At 40.2% G+C, this 18,924-nt stretch overlaps 1 protein-coding gene across 12 annotated transcripts in view; it reads left to right on the forward strand.

Annotated features, from left to right (window-relative positions):
- Apbb2 (amyloid beta precursor protein binding family B member 2) overlaps positions 1–18,924 on the forward strand; it is a 332,249-nt gene that overhangs the window by 64,497 nt on the left and 248,828 nt on the right. For all 12 annotated transcript variants that reach the window (XM_047566062.1, XM_047566068.1, XM_047566056.1 and 9 more), the window contains one exon: positions 3,082–3,237. The gene's annotated coding sequence lies outside the window, so the exon portion shown is untranslated. The remainder of the gene's footprint in view (positions 1–3,081; positions 3,238–18,924) is intronic.

Below are 18,924 nucleotides of genomic sequence, written 5' to 3' on the forward strand. Positions count from 1 at the left end.
GGCTGTTTTCATCAGCATCTCCCGTCCCGCCTTTGTTGTCCTGCTGCACAGTGGGGAGAGGCTGACACAGTGGCTCAGTGACGGCCTTCCAGGGAGCTTGTTTGAGTTTGCCATTGCCATCTGTCCTCTGCTTCCCTTGCCGTGCAGGCTTAGTCACGTTTTGTGACATAGGTTTCTGATTAGTGTGACCTGGGCACTGTAAGAAAGAAGTAGAGGGGAGCACTGTTTCAAAGAAAAAAATTATGAAAAAAAAAAAAAAAAAACCTTGCTCATTTTCTAAGGTTGTGTAGAACAAGATGTGAAGCATTAGGATTATTTTCATTCTTGAGTGACTTGTTTTCTGAATTTTCAAAACTGCTGAGGTCCTCCCCTTAAGACTTGGGTCACCCTTGGGGAAGTAAGAGGCCAGGACTTGATGCTGTCAGTCAGTTAATTCTAATAGATTAGCATGGGTCTCTCCTGTCTCTTGCAGGTGGCTTGGCACAGGTATAGTTTTATCTTGTTGAAAACCTTTTGTCCCACTCTGAGCAGGGGGAATGAGCTGCTATCAACAGGACCAGTAGTAGGACCAGACAGCTTTCGATGTGATAGGCAGTTTCTGTTGAGGACACCTGCCACCGGGGCACAGTGTAACCATTGTTCCTTTGGTTGAATGTATTCTGGGCAGGGCCACCTCTGTTAGCCTGGGGTTGGGTTTTCACTTTTTTTCCCGCCTGCATTTCAGTTTTGGAAGAACAGATTTCTGTCTGTTCTACAGGTTTTGCTGATGTGAATTTAAAGTATGTGAGTGTGTGTACGTGTGAGATTCATATGAATGTTGTTTCCAAAGGTGCACGTTGAGAAGTCGTGCTTGGTCAGAGAGGAGGCAGGTGATCTGGACTCACATCCGTGCTTCCTGGCTGTGTGGCTAAGGGAAAAACATTTTACTTCCCTGGGCATGGTTTTCTCGGAGTGATAGATTGCCACGGTCCCCAGCGTTAAGATTCCACCGTTGTGCTTTGTGCGTTTTGGGACGCTAAGAGCATCAGAAGTGGAGGGAGGCAGGTGTGTTGCCCTGCTCCTGCGGAACCAGAAAGTAACCCCAGGGGGAGCTCTTTTAATTAGGTGACGATTGTATGACCCGGCCAGTGACAGGTTTCAATGTGATCTCGGTGGCAAGTTTGCAAAACAAGAGAAAAAAAATTTTGCATTTCTAGAAAATTGCTTTTGCTCAATCCTGACAGTGTTACCGAACACTTGAGTTTGAACTTCTAAATTAAGGACTACATTTTGAGTGTCCCTTTACAAAAATGCTTGGGATCAGAAGTGTTTTAGAATTTTTTTGGATTTAAAATAATATATATATATGCAGATACATGATGAGCCGTGTTGGGGAAGGGACCCAAGTGTAAATGCATGATTTGTCTGTGTTTCATACATACCTTACACACATAGCTTGAAGATGATTTTATGCAATATTTTAAATAGTTTTGTGCATGAAACATAGTTTCACAGTATGGAATTTTCCACTTGTGGTGTCTTGTTGGTACTCAAAAAGTTTCAGATTTTTGAGCATTTGGGATTTTGGAATTTTTGAATTGGTGATGTTCACGCTGTACTGACTTCAGTTAAATGACAAACAACTCTTCTTAATTTATTAGCTCTTATTGTTCAGATAAGAGGCAACCTACAGATGAGGCTAATATAACATAGATGTCCTGTTTTTATTTTGTATTCCCATCCTCTTATAAAAAAAATCCTTATTTAAAACTTTCAGTTGTACAAGCAATATATGTTAAGGGTAGAAAATTTGGAAAGTACCCAAAAGGAAATACAACTGGCTTCTAGGAATGTTATTATGCACACTTTCGTGTCTTTTTAGATTATACACACCCAGTTTGTAGAACAAAATTGGGACCATACTATACATATATAACTTGATACCTTGCCTTTTTTCTTGATGTGTTCCTTTTATGGTTTTTGAAACTGAGGTTTCAAACAAAGGCAGAGATTAATGAAATATTATGTTTGGCATGCCTGTTACAGGGACTGTTTTGACTTACAGAAATAGAATTGTGAACCAGTATCTGAAAATAACATTTGTCCTGTTCCCTCATGAACAGGCTTTCAATATTTGGCATATATAAACATTGTCATAACTATTACTATAATTGACAAATGAGGACTTCTTAATCCATTAGCTCTTAAAATCTATTGCTAATTCCTTTCTCTCATTTGAGATTTCTGTGCCAGCGTTGCTAGCTGCAACATCAGCAAGCATGTTATTTTAACAGTGTTCTTCTGGATGCCCTGATTCCTCAAGCTGAAGCTAACCAGTGTGGGCAAGGCCACACATTTGGCAGTAGGATGGTTAAGGGATTCCTTTTGCCCAGATATATTATACATCTGATAATATTTATGATTTACTTATTGAGTACTGGTTTTGAAATGAAAGATTATTAGTTTCCCCTTTGGATTATTTAACCCATAAAATTTTCTGTTACAACATCTACACTGCATTGTAAATATATTCTAAATCCTAAACCACATTAGAATTTTTTTTTTTATGGTCTCTACTTTTGTGTCTTTTGGTGGTGTCCTTTGAAGTCCTGAAATGTTTTCATGTTGATTGAGATTAAATCTGGGTTTCATTTTACTTTTTGAAACATATTGAGCAAGTTAATTTTCTGTTTGAGTTCCTAAGGGGAATGACTCCAGGCCTCTGTGTCCCAAGAATTCAGACTGAACCTTGCCAGAACATTCCTGTGGTTTTCCATGGGGCAGATCAGTGTGTTCATGAGATTTTAGTTGTAGCTGGTGTTTTCTGTGGTTAATTAAAACATCTGGCTTTTGAATTTTCCACAAACAGAGCATAATCATGTGGCCAAACCTTTTTAATAATGATTGAATAGTTCAGTCCTCCCCTCAGAGTGGCCCACACGTGTCTTAGGATACCATATGCTGTTGCCTCTGTTCATTAATGATTTTAAACGTTTGGAAGGTATTTGAGACTGTCCTGCCAACTATGTACCCTTGAGAGGGCGGGGGGGCAGGGTTTGTGAATTTGAGTCCTCATAATGGCTTCTGGCCTCTGCCCCTCAGGTTGGAGCTGCCGTGGGTGAGCCGCTGCGATCGCTGGCCAAGCATGCTGTGGTCGGACCTGCCCAGCCGTGGAGCAGAAACACTGGCCGGATGGAAAATCCATAAAAGAAAGCTCTTCTGAAAAACTGAGACAGACGATAACTTAAGCAGAGTCAGGTTGGTACGAGATAAGAGAGGCTGGAAAAAGTACATTGGGTTGCCCAGGGAAAATTGTTTTGTTCCTTCTATAAACATTTTTGAGACAACCCCAAATAATTATCCCTAGGACATTCCCACCATCGGGCCCGTGGCACACAGACAGCTTTCTCCGTCTGTTGTTGTCTTCCTCTGTTTCTCTTCCTGTCCTCTCCTCCGTCCCATCATCTCTTTCATCTTCCCCTCCTTTCTCAGAGAAGAAAGATCCTCAGCCCAAATATGGAAAAAGCCACAACCAGAGGCCTGGCCTCAGTGATCATGGCTTTATTTTGGAAAGAAAGGTATAATCCCCAAGGACACGCCCCCACTGATCTTCCTCCTCCAACCACATCCCATCTGCCTACAGTTACCACACAACTTGTCCTTTCAAATTATGAATCTGTCAAATGATTAGTGCACTGATTAGGCTGCAGTTCTCACAATCTGATCATTTTGCCTGCTTGCACAGATTTTGGGGATACCTCATATTCAAACCATAACAGTGGGGAAAGACTGACAATTCTGAGAATTGTCACCATAAAAAAAATCAGAACAGGGAGTTGGAGGAAAGGAGCTGAGAGGGAGGAGCACATACGTACATACACAGACAAACACAGACACATACATACATAAACATACACACATACACAGACATACTTGTTTTCACATGCTCACAAACACAAACACATAGACATATGTGCATGCGCACGCGCACATACACACACACAAATGCATGAACTTTGGTCGTCGGTTTAGCCTAAAAGCAGCATCTCTCATTACTTGCTAGCTAAGTAGGTGACTTACATCCAAAGCCTCAGTAGCTTCTAGGTTTGGGCTCTCAGTGCAAAATGACGTGGCACTGGCTTTCCTTCAGCGGCTCAGGGAGGGTGACACGAGCCAGGGTGTATTTAGGTAGCCGACATACTGCACTGGAGTATTACTAGAACCAGAACACAGGTCTGTGGGAGCTGAGATGAAATTCTGAGTTCTGCTGCATGGTGGAGAGACTAGCAGAGAGGAGTGTTTACAAAGCAGAAGTGGGATTTAGACTCCAGGAACATTTAAAAAAAAAAAAAAATCCCTTTAATTCAATTATTTGCTTTCAAGTCTAAAAAAAAGGAGGGCTTTCCTGAACCTATAGTTAAAGCAAATTACAGATAAGGAAGATAATTTCAGAGCATCACTAGTAATAGAATCTTGTTATTTACTGTAAATACTATTGTTTCAGGAGCAGCCAAATGAGAGCTAGTCAGAAAACTGCCCGGAGTTTAACACTAACAGGGTAACAGCTGCCGTCTCACCAACAGTTGGATTTTTGTTCCAAGCAGATTCCAAGCACATCAATGAATTCTAAAGATTTATTTTCTCTTCTGAATGTTAGACTTTATTATTATTTAAATTGATAATTATTATTGGCTAATTTAAAAATTTATAGACTATGTTTTGGGGGGAAATTTAGGTTATAGAAAAATTGAGCAGAAAGTATGGAGAGTTTCCATATTACACCCTTTGCGTGCTTCCCCTATTATTAATATCTTGCATTAGTGTGGTGCATTTGCTATAATCAATGAGCCAATATTGATGTTTTGTAATTAACTAAAGACTATAGTTTATATTAGATTCTCCCCTCATTTTGGATATTCTATGGGCTTTGCAAATTATCATAGTGTGTACCCATCATTACAACATCACACAAAATAGTTTTACTAACTTGGAATGGAATCACCATTTGACCCAGTTATCCCACTCCTTGGCATATACCCAAAGGACTTAAAATTAGCGTAGCATAGTGACGCGGCCACATCAATGTTTATAGCAGCTCAGTTCACAATAGCCAAGCTATAGAATCAATGTAGGTGCCCTTCAACAGATGAGTGGATAAAGAAAATGTGGCATATGTACACACAATGTAATATTACTCAGTCATGAAGAAGAATGAAATTATGGCATTTGCCTAAAAATGGATGGAACTGGAGACTATCATGCTAAGTGAAATAAGCCAATCCCAAAAAACCAAAGACCCAATGTTCTCTCTGATATGCAGATGCTAAGACACAATAAGGGGGTGGAGCAGAGAAGAATAGAAATTCATTGGATTATATAAATGAAAATGAAGGGAAGGGAAGGGAGATGGGAATAGGAAAGACAGTAGAATGAATTGGACATAACTTTCCTATGTTCATGTATGAACACACGATCAGGCAAACTCCACATCATGTATAACCACAATGGGAAGTTATATATAACTTCTATGTATTTATAATATGTCAAAATATACTCTACTGTCATATTTATCTAAAAAGAACAAATAATTTTTTTTTTTTTAAAGAGGAGGAGGAGAAGGAGGAAACAGATAAATGACAGCCTTTAGTTAAGAACTTCATAGAGCCCGCCTATTTTTTTTTTTATTTGTATGTGGTGCTGAGAATTGAACCCAGGGTCTCACACATGCCAGGCAAGCACTTTACCACTGAGCCACAACTCCAGCCCTAAAAAGAACAAATAATTAAAACAAAACAAAACTTTATTTCTATGAGGAAAATCATTGGGATTTTAATTGGAATTGCATTGAATCTGTATAATGCCTCTGGTAGAATGGCCATTTTGACAATATTTATTCTGCCTATCCAAGAACATGGGAGATCTTTCCATCTTTTAAGGTTTTCTTTAATTTCTTTCTTTAGTTTTCTGTAGGTTTCATTGTAGAGGTCTTTTACCTTTTTTGTTCGATTAATTCCCAAGTATTTTTTTTTTTTTTTTTGAGGCTATTGAGAATGGAGTGGTTTTCCTAATTTCTCTTTCAGAGGATTCATCACTTATGAATAGAAATGCATTAGATTTACATGTATTGATTTTATATCCTGCTACTTTGCTAAATTCATTTATTAGTTCTAGAAGATTTATAGTGGGGTTTTTTGGATCTTCTAAATATAGGATCATGTCATCAGCAAATAGTGACAGCTTAAGTTCTTCTTTTCCTATTTGTATCCCTTTAATTTCTTTGGTCTGTCTAATTGCTCTGGCAAGTGTTTCAAGGATGATGTTGAATAGAAGTGGGGGCATCCCTATCTTGTTCCATTTTTTACAGGGAATGCTTTCAGTTTTTCTCCATTAAGAATGATGTTGGCGGTGGTCTTAGCATAGATAGCCTTTACAATGTTGAGGTATGTTCCTACTATCCCTATTTTTTCTAGTGTTTAAGGCATGAAGGGGTGCTATATTTTATCTACAAATTAAAAAATAAATAAATAATTAACTTTAAAAAAAAAACTTTAAAAAATCAGTAAAAAGAAATAGTTTTACTGCCCTGAAAATCTCCAGTGTTCTGCCTATTCATCCCTCTCCACCTTCCCCTGAACCCCTGATCTTTTTACCATTTCCACTGTGTCCTTTTCCCAGAATATCATATGGTTAGAATCATATAGAATGTGGCATTTTCAGATTTGCTTTTGTCACTTAGTGATATTCATTTTAGTTTATTCATATAATGGTTTTATTAATTGTTTTGAATGCTGAACCATCCTTTTGCTAGAGGTTGCACTGAATCCCTATACTACTAATATTTAGAGTTCTGATTTATGAATATGGGATGCTTCTCCATTTTTTAGGTCTTCTTCAATTTTTTTCAACACTTGTTTGTTTTCAGGAAATTCATGTGTATATTAAATTTATTCCTAAGTGGTTTTCTTTTTGATGCCTTTATCAATGGAATTGTTTTTCTAACTTCATTTTCAGATCATTCATTGCTAATGTATTATTTAGAAGTATAGTTGATTTTTTTGTATAATAACTTTGTTTTCTGTAACCCTGTTGAACGAGTTTATAAGTACTGATAGTTTTTTTAATTGTATGTATATTTTCTTTTTTTTAATTGATCTTTTTTGGGGGTGGTACTAGAGCTTGAACCCAGAGGTGCTTTATCACTGAACTACAACCCCAGACCTTTTTTCATTTTTAATTTTGAGACAAGGTCTCATTAAGTTGCTTAGGGCCTTGCCTACTTGCTGAGGCTGGCCTCGAACTTGCAGTCTTCCTGCCTCAGCTCCCCTAACCATTGAGATTAGAGGCATGCATCTCAGTACCCAATGTTAATTGATTTTATATTTGGTATATTAAAAGTGGAATTCATTGTGATATGTTCATTCATGCTGTATTAGTATTTTCTATATAATATGTATCATCTGCAAATAGAGCTTGTTTTATTTCTTGTGATACGAGAAACATAAAGTCAGATAGTTTGGAATTTCTAATAAAATCACTCTGTGTGTGTGTGTGTGTGTGTTGCTGGGAATTGAACCCAGGGTCTCCTGCATGAGAGGCAAGCACTCTACCAACTGAGCTGTACCCCCAGCCCAAACTCACTCTTACACTAATTTTTTGATAAGGACAAAAATGGTTATAATGACATTGATTTCCTTATTATCTACTCAGTGAGTGAGCTTTTTATCCACTGTTGTACCTGCTTGGGGGAAATGCGTATTTAAATATTTTGTCCCTTTTTATATTGGGTTATTTGTTTCTTTCTACTTGTAGACTGGGTGTAAGTCCTTTATTGGATGTATTATTTGCATGCACTTTCCCCCAGTCTCTGCCCTGGTCTTTTTACTTTCTTAATGGTGTGTGTAATTTTTTTCCTTCCACAATGAAATAACTTAAATTTTAATTAATGTGTTATATCAATATAGGAAACTGGTGTGTGTGTAAACTTTTTTCTCTTAGGAGTGCCCTTTGTAGATTAAACGTTTTTAATTGTGATGAGCTTAAATTTATCAGTTTTTCTTTTATTTCTTAATAAAAGTACACAAAGATTTTCTCCAGTATTTCTTCCTAGAACTTTTGTTTTAGTTCTTACATTTTGATTTTTGATGCATTTGAGGTTAATTTTTATGTAAGGGGAGAAATCTAGGTCTGTACCCATTTTATTTTAATTAATCTTTTTGCATAGACCATCCCAGCACCATTTACTGAAGAAACTGTCCTTTATCCATCGATCATTACAGTACCTTGGTAGAAAATCAATTGGCCACAAATGTAAGGATTCGTTTCTAGACATTCAGTTCTGTTCCTTTGGTTTATATGCCTTTCCTTGTGCCTCCATCACACTGCACTTGGCTTTTGCAATGCAATTTTTCTATGAAAAAGGTTTGTTCAAGAAATAGGCTTGAATTGCAATATGTTTGTTTCCCTTTGAAAACATTATTATTATTCCCTCTCCTTTTCTGTTTTGCAGTCCTGGTCATTGGTAATTTCTCTTTGGAATAATGAATTTAAAATGGTAAAAGATAATGGAGAATCAATATAGATGTATTTTTCAGGTTACTATATATATTATTTTATCTTCTCTATTTTTTGGTGCTGGGTAGTGAACTCAGGGCAGCAGCACACTACCACTTAGCCCTGGTTTACCTTGCACAATGCTTTGTGCTTCTTAAAGGTGATAAGCATTTTCATACCTATTGTCCATTTGAATAAAACAAGTTTCTCATCACCTCCATCCTAATCATTGCCAAGAGCTACTGACTGAAGGACACACAAGTCTGGTATGTTATTTCAGGAATTTTCATCAGTGGTGATATGGATGAGATCTCATACAGAGAGGGATAGATGTCCTAAAACTCCAAATAGAAAAATCCATTAATTAAAGTGTCCAGGTTTGATGGCATAGTGTAATTCCATATGTTTTTTGAAAATTGGACATTTTTCATAGTATAATTAAAATTCTATCTGTATTTTAAATTTACCTACTCTATTTATCTTTGAGTATGTTCTCACCAGACTACTGTAAAGACATTAACATCATTATATTAGAAATGTGAGCACAGTAAATTTATGTCTGATCTTTAGTTCCAACAGTGTAGAAATGATGAATGCATAGAGATTGAAAAGGAAGTGTTCAAAAGTTACTGCTTTTGTGATGCCTGTATTCTTAGTTGACTATTTTCTAGTAAAGTGGTCATTTCGTTCAGGGCATGACTTTTATTTTTAATGTGAAAAAAAATCTGAATTTAACCGTGGTGATACAGAGACATTTTCCTTCTCTGGCGTATGGCTATCACTGATTCTGCTGTTCAGTTGAAAAATCACGCTGTCAGGCTTGGAGCCTGTTTTCAGCAGTTCCATCAGTTCTAGCCATGTCTTCCCAGCAGTTCAATTCTTGGGGTGACTTATCTGCTTCCTGCTGTCTCTGTAATCTTCCCATTGCAAACTGGGTAGGCCGGCTTGGTGGCAACTGACCTGTTTGTTACCTGGGCCCCTCTGCTTTCCTGGGCAGTCATTTGACTAATGATGTCACTTCATAAAGATGCATCTGTAGAGCAACATGGAATTATTTTTTAGCAGTCATTTAGAAGAAAAATTCGGGCTGGGGAGATAGCTCAGCTGGTAGAGTGCTTGCCTCGCAAGCACAAGGCCCTGAGTTCGATCCCCAGTACCGCAAAAAAAAAAAAAAAAAAAAAAGAATTCTGTATAAAAGAAAAATTCAAGGATAAGCCTTCATTTGTATCTTTAGAACCCCAGAAGTGCATGTCACGCGTCTTCAGTCACTCCTTTGATTTTCTTTTCTTCCTCTTGGGGAGAAGAACTTCTTTTCAGCCTTTTCACAGCATGGAGGGTGGATTCTTGTTCTTCTTTGGAGTCTGACCTCCTAACTGCTCTTCACTTTGAAGAGAGCCTTTTGCTGAGTTAGGGGTCCAGGAGGACTGAACCCCTGAAGTTTAAGTTGTGGTACAATTATAATTGAGAAGCCTCTAGCTGATAATTGTTTGCTCATAAATGAAGCAAAATCAAGTCAACTTACTCACATTTTGCTGAGTCCATACAAGAATAAACAGAATGACTAGAACTTGCTCTCACTGGTAGAAACCACATTTTTATGTCAATCTGTAATGAAGATGCTTATCATAAGTTTATCAAGAGTTTAGAATATTATAGCTTGATATTTTTCGTATTAAATAATCTGTGAAATGTAGGTCTTCTTTAAAAGCCTTTACCCTATGTGAGGGACGCATAATCGGCTGCTATGTATTTTAATGTAATTGCTGATACAAGAACAAGCAGTACTTTCTCAATACTGATTTGTGATGAATAAAACATTTAATTAGATTATATTGTTGAAGCAAGATCTGTATTCATGGCATGATAACTATTCAAAACTGAAATTTCCAAATTAATTATTATCTTCCTAAATAAATATTGATTACCAGTTCTATTCATAAACAAAAATAGTCTATTGAATGCTTTCACATTGACAGTATCCAGACCAGTAATTTAGAAACAATGAGTGTCAGCATCAGGCTTGCATTGGGAAATCGCTCTGTGCCAGTGCCCCTTGTATCATTTTTTGAGAAGGAAAGAAAACAGTTTTTACTCTAATCATCATCAGCCAAAGACCTTTGAGGACAAATTTTAGAGTCTTAGTAACTATTCCAAGCTGGTTTCAGGAGGGTAATTTTCATGAGATGCTTAAGGTTGTAGACAGTTTGTTGCAGCTATGGCTCTTTCCTGATGTCTGCAAAGTGTCACCCGGCCTACGAAAGTGGGACAGTAATTAGTGATCTTACCAAAGATTTATCTCAGAAATAAAATGTCTGGACATTAGGCTCTTGACTTATGGATGATTCTAAAACAGGATTGGAAATGCTTGCTGATCTTGCGCAGGCGTGACCTTCCGAGTGATAAGGGATGCTAAGTTAGTTTCCTTACCTCTGTGCAGTTCGGTTAAATTCCAAGTGACAGTGGTAATGCATCCTGTCTGGAAGGCTGCCTTGGTAAGTGCTGGATGGAACTGAATGAAACGTCTTCACTGGAGAGTCAGCTGTGGTGCCAGCCCTTCTGGGGAGAGTAGCATTTTATTGAGCATGTTCAGGGTACTGAGTCCCTAAGTTCTTCCTCAGCTTTTGATGGGGCTGTGGAAGGGGGGATAGGCTTCATTTAAACCCCACAACAAACAGTGTCAGACAGGCATAGCTAAAGAAACTCAGAATCAGAGAGATCAAATGATTTTGTCTAAATCCGACCTTACTCATTAAGTTTGAATCTTGAATCCCCCCACAAACTTCATGATACATATATTTTTAAATTATTTTTTATTTTTTTACAGACTGCATTCGACTCATTGTACACAAATGGGGTACATCATTTCGTTTCTGTGGTTGTACACGATGTAGATTCACACCATTCGTGTAATCGTACATGTACATAGGGTAATGATGTCTGTCTCATTCCACCAGTTTTCATACCCCCCCCACTCTCATTTCCTTCTACATAATCTAAAGTTCCTCCATTCTTTTCTCACTCCCCACCCGCATCCAACCCCCATTATATATCATTCTCCACTTATCAGGGAAAACATTTGGCCTTTGGTTTTTTGGGATTGGCTTATTCCACTTAGCATGATTCTATTCTCCAGTTCCACCCATTTATTTGCAAATGCCATAATATTATTCTTCTTTATGGCTGAATACTATTCCATCGTGTATACCAGCCTAGATGCCCTTCAACAGATGAATGTAATTTCTTTACAAATAAAGGCACTGGCTGTAAAGTGGTTGACCTATGGTAAACTCTCTGTGTATCTCTCTTTATATAGCTTTCATTTGGGGGAGGGTAGCGGGCATTGAACTCAGGCACTCAACCCCTGAGCCACATCCCCAGCCCTATTTTGTATTTTATTTAGAGACGGGGTCTCACTGACTTGCTTAGTGCCTTGCTATTGCTGAGACTGGCTTTGAACTTGTGATCCTTCTGCCTCAGCCTCTGAAACTGCTGGGATTACCGGCTTGTGCCACCACGGTGCCTGGCTAGCTTTCATTTTTTAAGTGACAATGAGATAATAAAGGTTCAAAGTAACATATGAATAGAATGCTTTGGAATTTCCAAGGAGATTGTGGTAAATATGAATGTAGGCTAATCTGGAGAAGTGGCATTCTGTTATCTTTGGGTAGTTAGTAGAAGTTAAGTGGGTGTCCGTGGATGGGGCCTTTCAAGCATTTTTACCTGAGAAAAATACCTCAGAATTGGAAATAAAAATGCAGGGTGTGTTTGGCAAGTTGTTCTAGGTTTCAGAGCAAGATGTGTGGCCCAGCCCTGCACTCCATCAACCTTCTGTGTTTCCCAGACAGTTTGGTTGTCAGGGGAATCAGCTCCTTACAAATAACTGCCTAGAGAAGCCAGAACATTGCTGAGTCTCACTGAGCCCCACTCTGCTTGTCTTGTTCTGGAGCTTCAGGCTTTTTTCTCTTGATATTTGGGAGCTGCCTAGCATTTGACAGTGGCAAGGGACCAAGGTGTTTATCTCTGATGGATCTATTGCTTTCCTAGATTTTCAGCTGATAGTATTCTTAGTGGAGTACCGAGCAGGTGGTAGCCTCTTCCTCCTTTCTTGTGTGTCTGCTTCTTAGATGAAGGGTCGAGCAGCTACTAAAGTAAGACCTGAGCTGTGCAGAACGCTTTGTAGACTGTCACGGCCAACCTCCAACCTGGCTGTTGGCTGTTTCCGGCTTGGTTCTGGCTGTGTTATGGAGAAGAGCTTGACTTAGTTTGCTGTGGCTTGGTTTTCTACCTGCTCTGTGATGCAGTCTGAGACCAAGGACTGTTGTGATACTTAGAATTTGCAGAAAAGAGACTGTGGTTTGAGATTCCTTTATCTTCTAAGGTAGACTATTGGAAAGTAACTGAGTGATGTATTTTGAAATTTAAAATCACTACCAATTTCACAAAAGTGTTTACTTAAAACTATGCCAGGGTATTTGTATAAATTGTAGCATGTTAATAAAAAATGAAGTAGCTCAGTACATGCGGTAGGTTATGTGCACACACACACACACACACACACACACTGAAAAAAATGTAGAATAGCGATAATACAGGTCCCTTTTGTATAATTTTTTAAAAAGTATATAGGCTGGTATGTAAATTTTTTCTCCTAAAATGATATGATATAGCCATTAGTATACTGGAAACTGTTTCTTTTTATTTTCTACATTATTTGAATTTTCTGACTTTGTCTACTTATTGTCCCCCCGCCCCTGAAAAAAAAAAAAAAAAAAAAGGCTACCTGGAGAATATGATCATGGACCACTTTGCTTCATTATGTTTAATGTATTTTATAAAATCCTACTGAATCTTTTGAAAACATTGCATGTTTTTCCCTAATATTCATTTGTCTGTCTTTCTTATCCTCTGTGAGTACAGAGGAAGGAGGTAATTTTTGTGTGAAGAGTGGCGAAGTACATGTTAAGCCAACAAGCATTCCCTGGAAAGTTTATTAGCTAAAACACTGAGTTGAGAAATATTAGGGAAAAAGATATTTACCCAGTGTGTTATGCAGACAGAGAAGCCCGCCGTCCTGCAGTGTGTCTGCAGGTGTACCTTATGCTTAGTTTGTTTGCTTTAAAAGCTTCAGCCTGAACCTTATTTGCTTTTCAGACCACAGGCTGGTGGGGTTGGGTGTCCCCACACTCTGATTGCTGATGAGAGCTGTTTGCTGAAGGCCTGCCTGTTTGGGCCTGAAGTGGTGACTGGGGTACAGATAAAGCCAAAACAGCTCTTGACTTGTGTGTCCAGAGTTTGCTTTTCTCTTAAATAAAACTCCTAGACAAAGGTCACAGGTCAAAGGAGATGTTACCTTAAGCTTCTCCGATACTGCCTGACTTCACCTTAGGTAGGCTTTCCTGGAAACCCGTGTATTCCTTGTCCTGTGGTGTGAGGTACTGCTTCTGATCTAACTGAGAACACTGAAATTTAATAACAGATGTGAAGATGACAGTGACTTCTTACAGTTTAGGGAGAGGTGGTCTGGAGATAAGCCCATTGTCGTGTCCCTGAGTAATCCATCTTTCAATCCATAGTGCTTGATTTTCCTTTTTACAAATCAGTAAATGATGTTGTTTTTCTAGTATCAGAAGAAATTTAGAAATTTTTTCCCCTAAAATGGTTGACCAGTAGCTCATCAGACTAATATTTATTTTTGCCTTGCTTTCCTTAGACTTGTGTCTGTACTGAAATCTGACCCTCTCAACCTTAGTCCTGTCAGAATTAAGGCCCCACATCTCAAGGTGTTTGAACTTGAGTGTAAGAATTTTCATCTGATAGGGAGAAGAAGGAGACATTTCCAGAATACATGTAGATGTGCGTACGTGTGTGTTTATGTCTATGTAATTGATTATTTATGTTTATGATATAGAAGATCCCAAAATTATGCCCTCGCCATTTGATATCATGAATGAGAAAAACCGATAATATCTTCAGTGAATACTTAGTTCTCTCCAAATTCTAGTAATTTAAAAATTCAAGAGGACCAGTATCCAATACAGGGATTTGTAAACTCAAATCCCTCAGGGATCTAACAGAAAAGTGAACGGGGATGTAAAGGAGAGGAAAGGCCAGCCAGCACGCAGCTCGCCTGCTTCCGCTGCCTGGGAATGGCGATCCAGCATAACACCATCCTCCAGTATATTAAGAGAAGGCAGAAATGCAGTTTCTATGTGACTGCCTTCAATTTCCAAGTGCTGGCAACACATTAAAAAAAAAATCAAAACCATCATACTCCTGCGTCCTTTGCCGTGGCGTTCTCTGTTAGCGCATGTTATTTAAGGGTTTCCTGTGCAGTAGGGGTCACAGGCTGGGAAGCAAATGAAGGCTCTCTCTTAGCAAAGGAGGTACAGTCTAGTTGGGCCAATATGACATGGGACAGTTGAAGGGCTAAATGGTGTGGATGGTAAAGGCCACAGGATGTCTGAGGAGGTGACGTTGGTGTCAGCCAGACGGTCCTGGGAAGAGTTCACAATGGAGGGGGATCTGCAGTGAACCCTGAACAACCTAAATTGCCTTGGTGTTCAGGGCCACAGAGAGAAGGGAGAGCTGCTGGGGTGATGGTATTGGGGCAGGGTGGATACACAGGGAGACTGTCCTCGGCGCAGGGCCTCAGAGCAGGTCTGTGTTTTGCAGAGACCCTGAGCCGCTGGTGCAGTGGTGGGAGAAGCATCCCAACAGCAGTCTTACCACGGCCTGTCGGTGCCCAGGCTGCCATTGTGTCTGGCCTGGGTTATCCCAGAGACCTCCTGGCTGCCAGCTCCGAGTCTATCCCTGCCTCTCCACACTCTGCTCTCAGTAATACTCGGGTCTCGACATGGCACTTTTCTCAAAGCTTATAGTGACTCTGCTCTGTCCTCAGAGTAAAAGATGAAGTCCTTATGATTGCCTGGACGGCCTCAGATGATGCCCCGTCTTCTCTCTAGCTTCATCTCCCCAGAGCTTCTTCTATTCTAGCTATAATGACCTTTGAGGACATTGGGCATATTTCTGTCTCAGGACCTTTGCACCAGCTGTTTCTTCTTGTATTCTCTTCCCTAGAAACCCATATGGCTAACTTCATCTCTTTTAAAAATCTTCGCTCACATGTTACTCTCTCTTTGAAACTTACCTTGTGTTAAAAATTATAAACCTTCTTGTCTCTGCTCCTCAAATCTCTCTTATCCTTTTTTTTCCTACAAGATTCTAACTTACTGCATTTTTTATGTCTAAATTATCATTTTTCTCACCAGAATATAAATTCCTAGAGGGATTTATATAAATACCAGTTTATAAATATCAATTCTAAACTGCAGAAATTTTTGGTTTTGTTCATTAATATATCCCTGTCACCTAAAATAGTGCTTGGTGGGGAATGGCTGCTTGATAAGTATTTGTCAAAGAGATGAGTAAGTGGCTTTCAAGAGGGACTCAAAACTGGGCACCAGGGTGCACGCCTATAATCCCAGCAACCTGAGAGGCTGAGGCAGGAGGACACAAGTCTGAGGCCAGCCTCTCAACTTAGCAAGACCCTGTCCCAAAATAAATTAAAAGGGCTGGGTGTGTAACAGGACCTGCCCCCTACCCTGCAAAAAGAGACCCAGACACTGAGGATTTTTAAAAGCTGCAAGCCCTGCCCTCAGAGTGCATGGTCCAGTAGGGGTGACAGCCAGGGGAACAAAGTGTATTGATCTAGTAGAATGTGCCTGAAGTTCTGTGCAAACACAAGTAAAAAAAGGCAGGTAGGTCCTCCTTCTTGAGCCGGGTCTGAGTGCTGATTTGCACTTTCCAAGGCACACAGGTGGAGAGAGGTGAGGACTAGGGGGTGCAGCATGGAGGCAGGAATGGAAGGTGCCCAGGTGTTGGAAGACAAAGGGCCCCTCTGCGGTTAGGAGGTGGGTGGTGGGAGTAGACATGGAAGGTGGAGCCAGGTTGGTGGGGCTTCCCTGCCATGCGCAGGGCTTCTGACTTCCCATATTCACGGAGTGCCTGTGTGTGCTGGGTACTGTGTTAGGTGCTGGGAAATCAAAGGCACGCTTGCTGCTTTATGAATCTCATCTTCCAAAGAGAATGTGGTGTGAGCTGGGAAGGAGAATGATCAGGATCATGCGATGAGAAATAGGAGCCAAAAGGGACCCAGGAGGGAATCCAGAGAGGATTAACAGGATGAGGTGAATGACAGGGAGTGGAGGTAGGACAGTCATCTGGTTGGTTACCACACTTGTAGGCAGGCAGGGCACTATTTTGTCGTCTGTGTTAGGAAAGATGGAAGGAAAAGGGCTGGGAATGCCCATCAGGCATCCCTGGAGAGGTACAAAGGAGAGGGAAAAAATATGAAGTAGCTAAGTTTTGTCTTTAGGGAACAGGGAAGCAGAAGGCTGGAGGTACAAGTCCCAGTCAGGGGAGCCAGAGGGGAATGTGCCTTTATAGGGCAGTAGAAGACCAGCGTGTGGACCTTGCCAGAACATCAGTTTCAGGAGGACAACAATGGGCTTGTTCAGGGCTGGGTCTCCAGCACCTGCAGCACCACCCGATGCCCTCAGCAACGCTTAGGGAATTAACGGGGACATAACTCAAGTCTGAAATTGTTAAAAGGCATCAGTTGAGATTAAGGCTATTTAAATGACATTACATTAGCCGTTTTCTTTTTCAGGGGCTTGATCATCTAGGTCATTCACATTTTGAAGTATTGCTTTTTACTGGCGATCCTCCTGGTCACACCTGGTTTCAGTACACATCTTGATTGCTAATAGTATTATCATTTGTGGATTCCAGTGATACTGGGACAAAGGTGATCCTTCCCCCAGAGGAGGGGGCGGCTCTCTGCAAAGGCTGACATGAAATGAGTGTGAGTGGCTCTTTTACGCTAGCCTTCCATTATGGTCAATGTCAAGGAATTCACCGATTTCTTCCTCGTGTTAGACCTCTGTTGTGTTGCAAACTGCTCGTCAGATGTGCTCTGCCAATAGCACTTTGAAATCTTTTGGGTGTCCCTCCCCCTCAAAGTCTTAGGATGGATGGTTTTGATACCTGATGAAGTATTTCATTAAGGTGGTGATAAAGAGATACTGCTTTTTTTTTCCCCCCCTGGTGATCAAAATCAGGGTGGTATTGGGACCTTGCAGTACATAATACCCTTTTATTATAAAAGAAAGGTGAGAATTCAAAGAAGTGAGAATTGAGTTATAGAGTGTTGGATCTAACCTCATAGCACTGATAAGAAAAAATGGAAATAGAACAGTGGTTCCAGCCAGTGTTATAGACTGAATCATGTCCCCCCAAATTCATGTGTTAGAGCGCTAATTCCTAGTTCTTCAGAATGGAAGTGGAAGTGTATTTGGAGATAGGGTCTTTAAAGAGGCAATTAAACTAAAATAAAGTTAAAGGCCATGTAGGTGGGTCCTAATATAATGTGACTGGTGTCTTATAAGGAGAAACATAGACATGTACAGTGGGAAGATGGAGTGAGGACACAGGGGAAAGATGGCCATCTACAAGCCATGGAGAGAGGACTAGGAGAAACCAACCGTTCTGACACCAGCACCTCCATCTTGGACATGTGTTTTTCAGAACTAGAGAAAATAAACCTAGATTGTTAAGCCGCCCAGTCTGTGGTGCTTTGTTATGGGAGCCCTGGAAAACTAACACAGGTAGGAAGCCGAGGCTGTTCAGGGAAACTTCTTCCATCGCCCGGTGTCAGCATCTCAATCTCCTGGACGTCAGGAGCAGGGCTCTTCCATGGCACCCTGGGTTCCTCAGAAGGTTGCATCCATTTGAACGTTCACAGGATTGCCAGGCAACTGCAGTTGTGAGTCCTTGTTTGTTCATTTCTTATTACTTTTGCTCAAAGCTCTGTGCCTTGTCAGCATTTCCGTTTCCCTCAGAATCTCAAGGCAGAGGAGGAGATGAAGCTGAGGTGCATGTCTTACAGTGTTCTGTGATTGGATGCCTCATCTTTCACTTATGTGCATAGTCCCGAGCTCAGCAGAATGGACAGGATTCCTGGGGAGGCAGGGCCACTTTGTGGATGGCTGTCCTTGGTGTGAACTCTGGACCATGTGCATGAGATGCCAGGATTTCTGGCCAAGTCTGCTTTCTTGGAAGACTGTGCCTGGCAACCTGGAACTTAAGCAAAGCTTAATTGAGCCCTTGGTTTTCCTGTGAATCTGTAGGGTGTGTTACTTACAGGAGAGTCGAATAAACAGGCCAGAGGAAGGCCTGTTTATTCAAATTTGATTTACTTGGAAATTCCTCAAGAATCAAGGTACTGAGAGGCCTTTCAGAGAGCTTTAAAAATTTTCATTTCACATTCTAGTATATCTGCTTTCAAAATGGGTAGGGCAAGTGGAGTCTACAGCTAATTAGGTTATAGTAATTTTG

Source organism: Sciurus carolinensis, chromosome 10, assembly GCF_902686445.1.
Source record: "Sciurus carolinensis chromosome 10, mSciCar1.2, whole genome shotgun sequence".
NCBI lineage: Eukaryota > Metazoa > Chordata > Mammalia > Rodentia > Sciuridae > Sciurus > Sciurus carolinensis.